This window comes from Nannobrachium achirus (assembly GCF_963921795.1).
Source record: "Nannobrachium achirus genome assembly, chromosome: 12".
NCBI classification, from domain to species: Eukaryota; Metazoa; Chordata; class Actinopteri; order Myctophiformes; family Myctophidae; genus Nannobrachium; species Nannobrachium achirus.
This window is the reverse complement of record NC_137832.1, coordinates 21,984,272-21,996,263: the sequence shown is the minus strand read 5'-3', so window position 1 is coordinate 21,996,263 and position 11,992 is coordinate 21,984,272.

The window sequence follows — 11,992 nt, the reverse complement described above, 5'->3', positions numbered from 1 at the left end:
AAAAAAAGTTCCCCCCCTTCTGTGTTGCCTAGAACTGGAGGATTGATTTTGGGGTTTGTATTGTAAAGTACAATGTGTGATGTCATCAAGTTGTAATTTGCAATACAAACCCCAAAATCAATCCTCCAGTTCTAGGCAACACAGAAGAGGGGGAACTTTTTTTCCATTTCCACACAACTCCTCTAAGGTATATTAATGACATACCGGTAGTTCAATATTGAAAATGGGTGGTCTTCCCCTTTAAACAAAATCCTAAATACCCAACCATAATACAGCAGAGAGTCTGTTTCAAGTTCATGAGACTTGAGTCAAGGTAGATATCCTAAAAAAGGATTCCAAAGTAAATGGGGGTCTGTAGATTAATGTATGTTAAGGGGGTCCTTGAAATTAAAATGGTTGAGAATCACAGCTATAGAGCTGTAAATATCTTCTCTCATGTGGGTCCCGGCATATCTTTTCAAATGGGGGTCCCCCATAGGATAATAAGTGTCAATTTGGGGGTCCTCTGCACAAATACATTTGAGAACCATTGGTCTAGCACACTGTTTCCCAAGCAGTGGGTCAGCCTCCATTTGTGGGTTGCCGACACATTTTCATGGGTCGTGAGTAACATTTCCTATTTAGTTTTTTATTATTTCAAAAGATTTTCATAAACACCCCCTCCCAAAAAAATTAAAACATAAAATAATGTTTCATGAATTGAAAATACATTCAATCTAGAGTCAAAGAAATTCCATAAATTAGAAGAAATAACTTTGAGATGTAGTGAAACTAGCTGATCTACAAGCTAAAACGGGTCATCCTACTGATTTAGACACAATTCTTCATCCTTGAATTGACAATCAATAATGTTAATGAGAAAACATTCATTAACCCTAACCATTCAAAATGTTTAATTTTCTCTTCTGAAGACAGATGGTAGAAGTACCGGTACACACATGAACCATAACATTTATCCTTCACAGGACACAATTCATACTTACTGATCACTTGAACTGTGTAATACCGTCTCTGCAGTCGACCGTTTACCTCCACAGAATACGTTCCACTGTTTTCTACGGTCATTTTGTTGACGACCAACTTGCCGTTGACTGTATTCAGTTGTGTGCGGTTTTTATATGTCCCGTAGTAATCCACATCAGGACCAAAGACCTGATCCCATTCTGCTACCTTATTTGGGCCATGTTTCCACAGGATGCCAGTGAGGGGTTCAGTAAGAGAGGAACGCTCTGGATCCAATTCAAGCGTTTGTCCCAGTTGTACGTATTTCACTTGGGCTGTGGAGAAAATGATTTCAGTCACATTAAACAGTTAAATAATCCAGTAATGATATAAATAAAGTAAAACTATAAAATAAAATAAAATAAAATAAAATAAAATAAAATAAAATAAATGTATGAATCTCTTCTTAAAGGGGAAGACCACCCATTTTCAATATTGAACTATGTCATTAAAGGAGCTATAGTCGACTTTTTCATTGTAGGGCCGACACTTTGTTTACATCCTAGTCTATAGACTAGAATGTAAACAAAATGTCGGTCTGACAATGGCCAAAATAATTATTTTATCATTATTTTATGCTTTCTATGGTCATTTTTGAATAGGAACACATATATGAAGCTTATTTATTTATAAAATATTTTCGAAACATTATTTTTATTTTAGCATCCGTTTTTCAAGAAAACGTTGACTATAGCTCCTTTAATATACCTTAGAGGAGTTGTGTGGAAATTAAAAAAAAGTTCCCCCCCTTCTGTGTTGCCTAGAACTGGAGGATTGATTTTGGGGTTTGTATTGTAAAGTACAATGTGTGATGTCATCAAGTTGTAATTTGCAATACAAACCCCAAAATCAATCCTCCAGTTCTAGGCAACACAGAAGAGGGGGAACTTTTTTTCCATTTCCACACAACTCCTCTAAGGTATATTAATGACATACCGGGAGTTCAATATTGAAAATGGGTGGTCTTCCCCTTTAAACAAAATCCTAAATACCCAACCATAATACAGCAGAGAGTCTGTTTCAAGTTCATGAGACTTGAGTCAAGGTAGATATCCTAAAAAAGGATTCCAAAGTAAATGGGGGTCTGTAGATTAATGTATGTTAAATTGGGGGTCCTTGAAATTAAAATGGTTGAGAATCACTGCTATAGAGCTGTAAATATCTTCTCTCATGGGGGTCCCGGCATATATTTTCAAATGGGGGTCCCCCATAGGCTAATAAGTGTCAATTTGGGGGTCCTCTGCACAAATACATTAGAGAACCATTGGTCTAGCACACTGTTTCCCAAGCAGTGTGTGGTTGCGGACACATTTTCATGGGTCGCGAGTAACATTTCCTATTTAGTTTTTTTATTATTTCAAAAGATTTTCAAAAATCCCCCCTCCCAATTTTTTTTTTTTAAATAAAATAATGTTTCATGAATTAAAAATAAATTCAACAACATTTTGCTAATCTAGACTTCTAGAGTCAAAGAAATTCCATAAATTAGAATAAATAACTTTGAGATGTAGTGAAAATAGCTGATCTACAATCTCAAACAGGTCATCTTCTTACTGATTTAGACAGGAGAGTATTTTTTGCAGGTCGTTCAGTCCGAGTGTATCAAAAATGCACCTTGGTTAAGGTGGAGACAACCTCCCGTTGGCCCGACCAGGTAACATTCACCAGGTTAGCATTCACCAGTGTCGACAGGTTAGCATTTCACCAGGTTAGCATTCACCAGCGATTTACTGAGGTTAGGGTACTTACAGTAGGGTTAGGGTTAAGGTTAGGTTTACGGCAGGGCTACACCAAAAACGCACACGCATGCGTGCGCTGTCTTACATGTGCGAAAAGCCCCTGGCTACACTAAGGAGGGAGTATTTGTGCAGGAGACCAGAGGGTCTGGTGTACAAAACGCATACGCACACGTTCAGGTACAAAATATATCTGATCCTAGGGAATGCGTATCCGGGGTACACGCTATCCGTGCACCTGGTGTAGCCGGCTGAATTGATACATATTGATTGGATCTTTCCAAACTCGCAGACGCGCGCACGCCCCGCAAACGCACTGACGCGTGTGAAAAGCCTTGGTGTAGCCCGGCCGTTAGGTGTATCTCCATCCCCCTGACTTTCGGCACCTCCGCGCAGCCAATCACAAGCTTCAGCTGCCTTAACCCAGTTGCTTTTTTGATATAGTCTGACTGAACGACCTGCAAAAAACACTCTCCCAATTTGGACACATTCGTTAATCCTTAATCCTTGCATTGACAATCAAGAATGCTAATGAGAAAACATTCATTAACCCTAACCATTCAAATTTACATTTTCTCTTCTGGAGACAGATGGTAGAAGTACACACATGAACATATGAACCATCCTTCACAGGACACAATTCATACTTACTGATCACTTTAACTGCGTAAGTCTGGATCAATCGACCGTTTACGAGCACAGAATACGTTCCACTGTCTTCTATGGTCAACATGTTGACGACCAACTTGCCAGTGACTGTATTCAATTCTGTGCGTTTTTTATATGTCCCGTAGTAATCCACTTCAGGACCTAAGACCATATCCCATTCTGCTGCCTTATTGGGGCCATGTTTCCACAGGATGGCAGTGAGGGGTTCAGTAAGAGAGGAACGCGCTGGATCCAATTCAAGCGTTTGTCCCAGTTGTACGTATTTCACTTGCTGGGCTGTGGAGAAAATGATTTCAGTCACATTAAACAATTAAAGCAGCCAGTAATGATAATAAAGTAAAACAAAACAAAACTCATGAATCTCTTCTTAAAGTGATAGTTCGCCTATTTTGTAACCACAGCTGTATGGAGTACTCACCTATAATGGACTTGTTCCGAGGGCATTATTTGGTCAACTGAATGCAGTGGTCAGAGATGTGGTCAGTTTTCTGCTGAATTAAAAGTAGTTCCATTGAGTTGCCCGACCCGTTTTTTTGTAATAAACTAATCCACAAAACCGCTGTCATTATTATTGTTGACATATTTCTACTTCTACGAGTAATGCTCGTTCAACTTTGACCCCTCTGTAACATGGTACTATTTCTTCTCTCGAGTAGATCACTGCGCCGCATTCAACTCAACGGGCGCATCCCGCGGCAGCCGCAGCACACGCCCCCAAAACAGTCTGCACTCACTGATAGCTGCCTGGTTGCTCCTGAAAACTGAAATCTCGCCTTCGGTCCTAACTATTAGCTGGGGACCCCCTTATATTCCCTCAAAGACCCTGCCCTGGGGGTCCCCTGATCCCACTTTGAGAACCAATGGTACAGACGATATATTTTATTAGTCCAGTGTTGTTCTACCCTCGGCAATCGGTAGCTCTGGTCCATAGCGTAGCGCTATGTCACCGATGAGGCCTTGTGCTTTAGGAAAGCCGCTTCTCACCAAAACAAAGACATCTTCATAGAGTAAAAAGCCTACTTTCAGAAGTGGGGGCAATCTGTCTAAATGTAACGTCTAAAATGCACTTTTTGCCATAAAAGAAAAAATATTTCACCCGAAGGCAAAATCTGGTCAATGGACTTTTCCATTGACAAGATCTGTAGAGGGCGGTGTGGAGTAGCTAAAACTTCCAGTGAAATATTTTCTTTTCTGGACCAATGTGTATTTTAGACGTGAGGTGGGGGGTTACGAGTGTTGCCACTAAGGACAGTAGGGTTTCGACATCTTAGAACCGCCTTTTTTTTGGTGAGTAGTGAAAGTGTATATTTTATTTTTACTACAGACGAGAGGCTGAGCAGCCTGGGCTGCCGCGGCTCTGAGCGCAAGTGCTCACCAGTGACATAGCGTAGTGTTAGATACGGGACCAGAGGGGAAAACTCGCTGGCTCTAACCAGTCAAAGTTGTCTGGTGTCTTTATTCTTGGGGAAACGGTGAAGAAGTTTTTTCTTTTACCCAGAAATGCGTGGATATATCTCCCTTGTGTTAGCAATGGCAGATAAAGGTTAGCTAAGCTGCTATTCAAGGCTAGTAGGAGCGATCAGCAGCGACCACACAACAAACAGAGCGTGTGCTGTACTGCAGCAGCTCACAGCAGCACAGAGCATACGCCGTGAGTGATGCGGCGCCATAGAGTTATAGTGCGGCGCAGTGATCTACTCGAGAGAAGAAATAGTACCATGTTACAGAGGGGTTAAAGTTGAACGAGCATTACTCGTAGAAGTAGAAATATGTCAACAATAATAATGACGGCGGTTTTGTGGATTAGTTTATTACAAAAAAACGGGTCGGGCACCTCAATGGAACTACTTTTAATTCAGCAGAAAACTGACCACATCTCTGACCACTGCATTCAGTTGACCAAATAATGCCCTCAGAACAAGTCCATTATAGGTGAGTACTCCATACAGCTGTGGTTACAAAATAGGCGAACTATCACTTTAAACAAAATCGAACAAGGTCGACTGCACAGTCGAAGTTAAACTACGTTTGGGTGCCAAAAAACTAAAGAAGGGAACGAGTAAGCATTAGGGTAAACGGCTAACAACACATTTCTTCCAGTGGTTTTAATCTAGGTAGTGTAGTACCTATTGTAATATTGGTTTTCCTTTGATGGCAGGGAAAACCTTCAGCTGAGACAGCTTGACTGGTTGAGATGGGTGAAAGGAGTGCATGTTTTGCTTCACGCATAAACAATTATGTCCACCACGGGTGCATAGCGTTGTTCAGACATCTCATTACTCCGATATTGCGTTCGTCCGACTCTCCACATTGGTAACACCATCTCTAACCCTAACCCGAACCCTAACCGCATGCCGGACTAATGAAACGTCGAACTTTCATAATGCTCCGGTCAACCACAGCTTGCCAACTCAGATGGTGCGCTTGTCGCTCAATTGTCATAAGGCAAAGGCCCGTAGCAAAGGCCCTGGATCCCATGACCTGGATAGTCAGCTGCGATACAGGATACTATTAGCAAATTGTAATCTTGATTGATACGGGGACACTAAGGCTTGCCCACCTGCCCCGGCAGGTAAATAAACCTTTCGGGCAGAACAGCAGGTGAAGTTTGCTTTCAGGTTGCCCGACCGGGCAAGGGGATAGTGAGCGGACCCCCCGGGCAAGTGCTCATTTGAGAGGGGAGGCAACTGTCTATAAACACAAAACACCTGAACGTGGCCAGCGTACTCTGTTTTCTGGTCTGTGGAATATAAAATAAGAGCACTGTTCACTATGCTGTTTTCACTGTTACTACACTTTAAAATATAAATTAACAAGTGTGAAACTATAGACATAATCATTCATAGCTATGTATGTATTTGGTATTTGGATTTGATGGTATTTAGGTATGACATTTTTTAATTGCACTGCCCCAGAAAGTAACGATTTATTAAGTAGAACATGACCTGTACTTGCCCGACAGGGAAGTGCCTCTGAGACCTTAGTGTCATAACCCCTGTTGATAGATAAACTCTAAGAATTTGTATTGATTAACCTGTTGAAAAGTCTATGAACGGAACCCAGCAAGTCTACAGTTTTGGGTGTGTGAACCGCATAAGATAAATGTTAGCCATGTCAGTCATGCCAGACTAAAACCAGACTTCACACTCAAACCCATTTCTCAGAAAGGGTGAGGAAGGGCTGTTTCCTTGTTCTGCTGTGCGTGTTACATAATGTATTTGTGAGTGCTGACCATATGTGCTGACGACTTCCTTCCTTATCTTTGTGCCTTTTTGATCGGTGGTGCGCCCATCACACTCCGAAGACTTTTAAGTTGAGCGCTCCATTTACATCATTTTTCTAAAAACTGACGCCAACCTTTGTATTGAATAAGAGAAAGAGAGACAGCAACCGTGGTTTTGGCAAGAAATCTACTGTATAAATGAGAAATTCTGTTGCCATGAAAAAGTGCATCTTATTTGAAAACAATCATTGCTCGGGCATGGTTGGTGCTCTTATGCCTGCTCTTGTATAGACTTCTCTGGGAGGGAATTCATAAAGATGCTGCCCTTGGTGACATAGTGTTAGGTATGGGCATGAGGTTTATAGAAACCATTGCAAACAAGTTGGCCTACCGCCCGAATTATCTGTTTGCAGACACTGCAATGTTAGACAAGTTACAGTTGAACCCCCAAATAATTTAAACAATTTTTCAATGGATTCCCGGCAGCCATTGCAGACGCCATCTTGAAAATGACGCCTTTCCATATGTTAGATTACCCATGATTTTTTGTATTGATTGATTGAAGACTTTATTAGAAGTTTGCATAGGAAAAGGTACAGTTTCATGACGGTACAGTTCACTGGTACAAGGTCTACTAAAAGGAGATCCATGAAAAGACTACGCTTATTTCCACAGGAAACCATTAAAGTATCTCATATAACATTGAATGACAGACGAATATAACACAGTACTATGCAGTAGATATGTAAAGAAAAAAAAAAGAAAAAATAAATGAGAGAACAAAAGAAGAAAACAGTAAGTCTAAACAAACAGTAAGTATATACAAAGAAGGGGCAGGGGAGGGTAGGGTTGGGCTAGGTTAGTCTTTTACCAGTTGCGAACGGCTGCTGCCTGTAAGTGGTATGATATTTAGCATGCCCAATAGTAACAGAATCCATTTTATCGTATTGTTTTGTATCAATTATTTGGGGGTTCAACCATGTAGGCTACTGACCGGTCTAATCTTGTAGTTAGGCATAGGCCTATGTTTTCCCCATATTTATTTCATCCTGTGAAAAAAATATTTTAGTATATACGTATGTCCTAAATACGTATTATTGTAAAGTTTTTGTCATCTGCGTAATACAGTCCAGTGATGTGCCTCAAGTCTCATAGCTTTTTTTCAGAAAACTCAAATGTAACAACCATCACCTACCTGATGCCATGCAGATGCCAGACAGCGCCAACAGCCAAAGGCCCAATGGAGCGCTGAGACCCACCTTTTTGTCCATTTATCTAAAATAAAGTATAGTAAAGTATTCCTATATAGCCTACTTTAAAATAACAGAGGACATCTGTTATAAGGGACTGCTGCAGTATTTATGTAGAGCGAGAATAACCAAACAAAGGGTTGTGCAGATTAGGCTGATTTCAGTAGTAGTGGTAAAACTTTGATGTAAACCACTTCCTCTGCATGTTCATGTGAATTGGACGTTAGTGATGCATGCGAGTGTGCTGAGTCACATGTCTAGGGAGAAGGAAATCACACTGAAGGCCCAATGGAGCGCTGAGAACCACCCTTTTGCCCATTTATCTAAAATAAAGTATACTTTAAAATAACAGAGGACAATAACACAGCATTAGTCATAACTACAACTTGAATGTACTTACAGACAAATAATGTCCAAGGCAAAAACGTATAAGAAGAATTCTCAGCAGACAATGTGTAGAGCTCACTTGCTCACTGGAGAAATGCTGCCTATACTGAGTTCAGTTTCTCTCTTGCTTTCACATTTATACTTTTTAAATTCCCTTTTACAATGAACTTCCCTGTTACTTTTTACCTTAACTTATTAATAACTTATTAATTGACAGAATTATGTATGCATTTTTAAACTTTGATTTTTACCAATCTGCCATTGCAAAGGCAGCACACTTTTACTTGAGTAAAAATGTGAATACTTTTTCCACCACTGACTGTGGTGGAGGATAATGTAGGAGTCTCAGAAGTAATGTTGGAGCTAGACATATCAGTGATGTCAGTCATCTCCAAATTTGGGCACTGTTTCAGCATGCAGCTGTTACCATGGCGGAGACGCATGCGCAGCACAGGAGGCGGTATCAGCGATGTCCGTTATCTCCACATATGGGCACTGTTTAGTGTCAGTGATGTCAGCAAGCGTGTATATCAGACAGACATCGGACAGACAGACATTCGGTCGTTTATTAGTAGGATAGTCAATTGGTCAGACAGCCATAGAAACAGAGGATCTGCACTGAGCCCAATTCCAGAAGAATTCTAAAAGTAGGCTACAAGCCCGCCAGGAAACTGCCTCCATTTTCTTCACTAATCTTGTTTGGTTGATTACACAGAAGTCAAGTGCTTTCTGCAAAGTGCTCATTAGTTTAAAAGTAAACACCATTTTGTTTCCCTCCAAACAGTCCATAGTTCCAAATATTATGGCACTTAAAGGAGCTATAGTCAAATTCTTCTAAAATAAAAATAAAAATAATGTTTCGAAAATATTTTATAAAAAAATAAGCTTCATATATGTGTTTCTATTCAAAAATGACCACAAAAAGTGTAAAATAATGATAAAGTAATCATTTTAGCCATTGTCAGACCGACACTTTGTTTACATTCTAGTCTATAGACTAGGATGGAAACAAAGTGGCCCTACAATGAAAAAGTTGACTATAGCTCCTTTAACCACTTCCTTTATACTTGGTAAATTGCACTTGAATTAGCTCTGTACTGGGACTGCTTTTTTCTGTCTACACCAAATCTCTTGACCAAAATGTGTCAATTTATAATTTCACAATGCATCTTGTTGTGAGCTTGTAGATCTGCTATTTTTGTCTTATTTTCCTCACTCAGTTCAGTAACACAGGGAAGCTGTCTGAACCTTCCCTGAGACAACGCTCCACCCGTCCCAGACTCTTCTCCCATCTGGCTCCCAAACTGTGGAACAAACTCCCCAATGCAGTTAGAACTCACTCCCAACCACCTGAGTCTGTTACACTTTGGTTGTGGAAATATCCAACCTTAAACATAAACATAAATTCTATGACTGCCTTTTTTTACAACATCATAATTTTACTTCATTATAAAATACAGTGAATTATATCAAAATGTGTGTACTTGAAATAACAGTCAAATGTACTGTAACATTTTACACTACAAATACAGTGACATAAATTGAGGTTACATACATACTGTACAGTATGAAATATTCAAAAGGCACTTTCGGGGTCATGAGCAAACAGGTAAAAATGTATTGGATAATTGTACCATTAAGTAAAGCGATGATTGCCATTTGACTGATCTTTAATTCTTTCAAGAGATGTGGGCACAATGTAATGTTATTGTGAATGGTGGACATACATTTATGGAATTATAATTTGAAAACCTTTTGAGAAAAGGCCTGAGCTGGTATTCCTTAGATACAAGATAGATATACACATAGGTCAATACAAAATGAAGAGTGGTTTGAAGTTTATGTTAAACTTTATATTTTCTGTTTTACATTAAATCTATTAGACCAGAAAAACAAACAAACAAACATGATAAAAATACAAGGGTGCTTGCTGACATGGCAACAATAAGCAATGCAAATGTAGTGATTGTATTCGTTAACACTATAGAATAACTATCTACTATAATAGATCATTCACAAACTGATAGTTAATGAGTTACAGTACTAATGTAAACATGCTAAATGTTTTGTAAATAGTTGGTTAAGGGTTTATAACTATGCCTTATCATAGATCTCTCACAAACTGGTAGTTACTGTATGTTCAGAGTCACTTCCCCATAGCTTCATTTGAACAAATAATGGTGTCATCATCTGTTCAAACCTGCTGCTGAGCCAACCAAATGAAGCTGTATGGATGTTAGAGAAGTAGCGTGAGTTGGCAGCAAGGCTTGTAACGAAAGTTATTCGTCAACGAGTTGTGGTCAGTTAAATATTTTAAACTATGATCATGAATAATTAACATACATTTAACAAGTAATTATTACCTCTTAAAGTAACAGTTTGTGAATGATCTCTTAACTAGTTATAACAGAAAGTTATTCTAAAGTGTTACCGATATGTGCTAACTGCTAAGAGGGTACTTTAAAATGGGCGTTCATGGAACGTTTGCAGAGTGGTTTTCAATAGTTAAAAAGGAGAACAGACAAAAGGAAATGATTAAACATTTTCACTTCCTTCTCCTATATAAAACAAAGCCAAAATGAAATGTCTGTGACATGGCAAATGTTGAAATGATGCTACAGACCTTTTTTTTATTCTTATTTCTTTTCTTTTAAGATTGGGAATGAGTATACGATAACATCACAATCTTTCCTTATGGTCACGCATTGTCCAACAATATTGCTGCATCCCACTTAACTGTTGGCAAATTCACTCTCCAGACATTCTCCAACTGGCCTCTGTTTTAGGAGCAGCTCACTAACATCTCTTAAAGTAGTATAGAAAAGCAGTGCATTCTGAAGTCTGTTACCACTGGTATAAAGACAAGTAGGTCAGGTCATTCGCATCATACACACTTACTCTCTGTAGTGGTCGAGAGATTGTCTTCGTAATGCTGTTGAAGATTGCTGCGGGATGTTTGCTTTAAAGGGTACAGCAGACGGTTCTCAGGTCCTGAACTGCTGAATCCATCACACAAAGATTCCTACTAATATGATGAGTAAAAGGCGGAGACTTGCTGCCCCACACATGGCAAGGTATATCATTTTCTGTTGAAGGGTAAATATGGGGAGATAAGTCAACAATGTGTCTGTTCCAAACTGTATCTACAATAGGCCTTGCTGGGTACACTAGTCTGCAACTGGCATATTAACCATAAGTAAATCATTGAAAATATGGAAAGTGGATTAGTGTGAAAAGTGGATTAGTGTGGTGATGAATGCATTAGTGATGGAACGATATGAAAATGTCATATCACAATTATTGTGACAAAAGAAATTGTGAGTTACGATATTATCGCGATAATGAATATCCATTATCCTGGGGCGGAACATTTGCCAAAAAATGGCAGATCTACAAGCTCACAACGCGTCGCAACACAACGCGTTGTGAGCTTGTAGATCGGCAATTTTTTGGCAAAGACATTTGTAAGAGTGAAAAAAATACTGTATCAAGTACGTATAAGTATCTTTTAGCAATTATAGAGGGTTTAAGTGGTACCGGATTTGCAGCTCGGCAGATAAAAGGTGAATTGATCCCAGTCCATGACAGAGGACGATATCACGATAAATGAAATATCCACGATACAATTATCGTGAGTGTTTTTTATCACGATAAACGATAATATTGCTTATCGTCCCATCCCTAGAATGCATGTTGTACTCAGGAAACGAGGCAATGTGAATGTC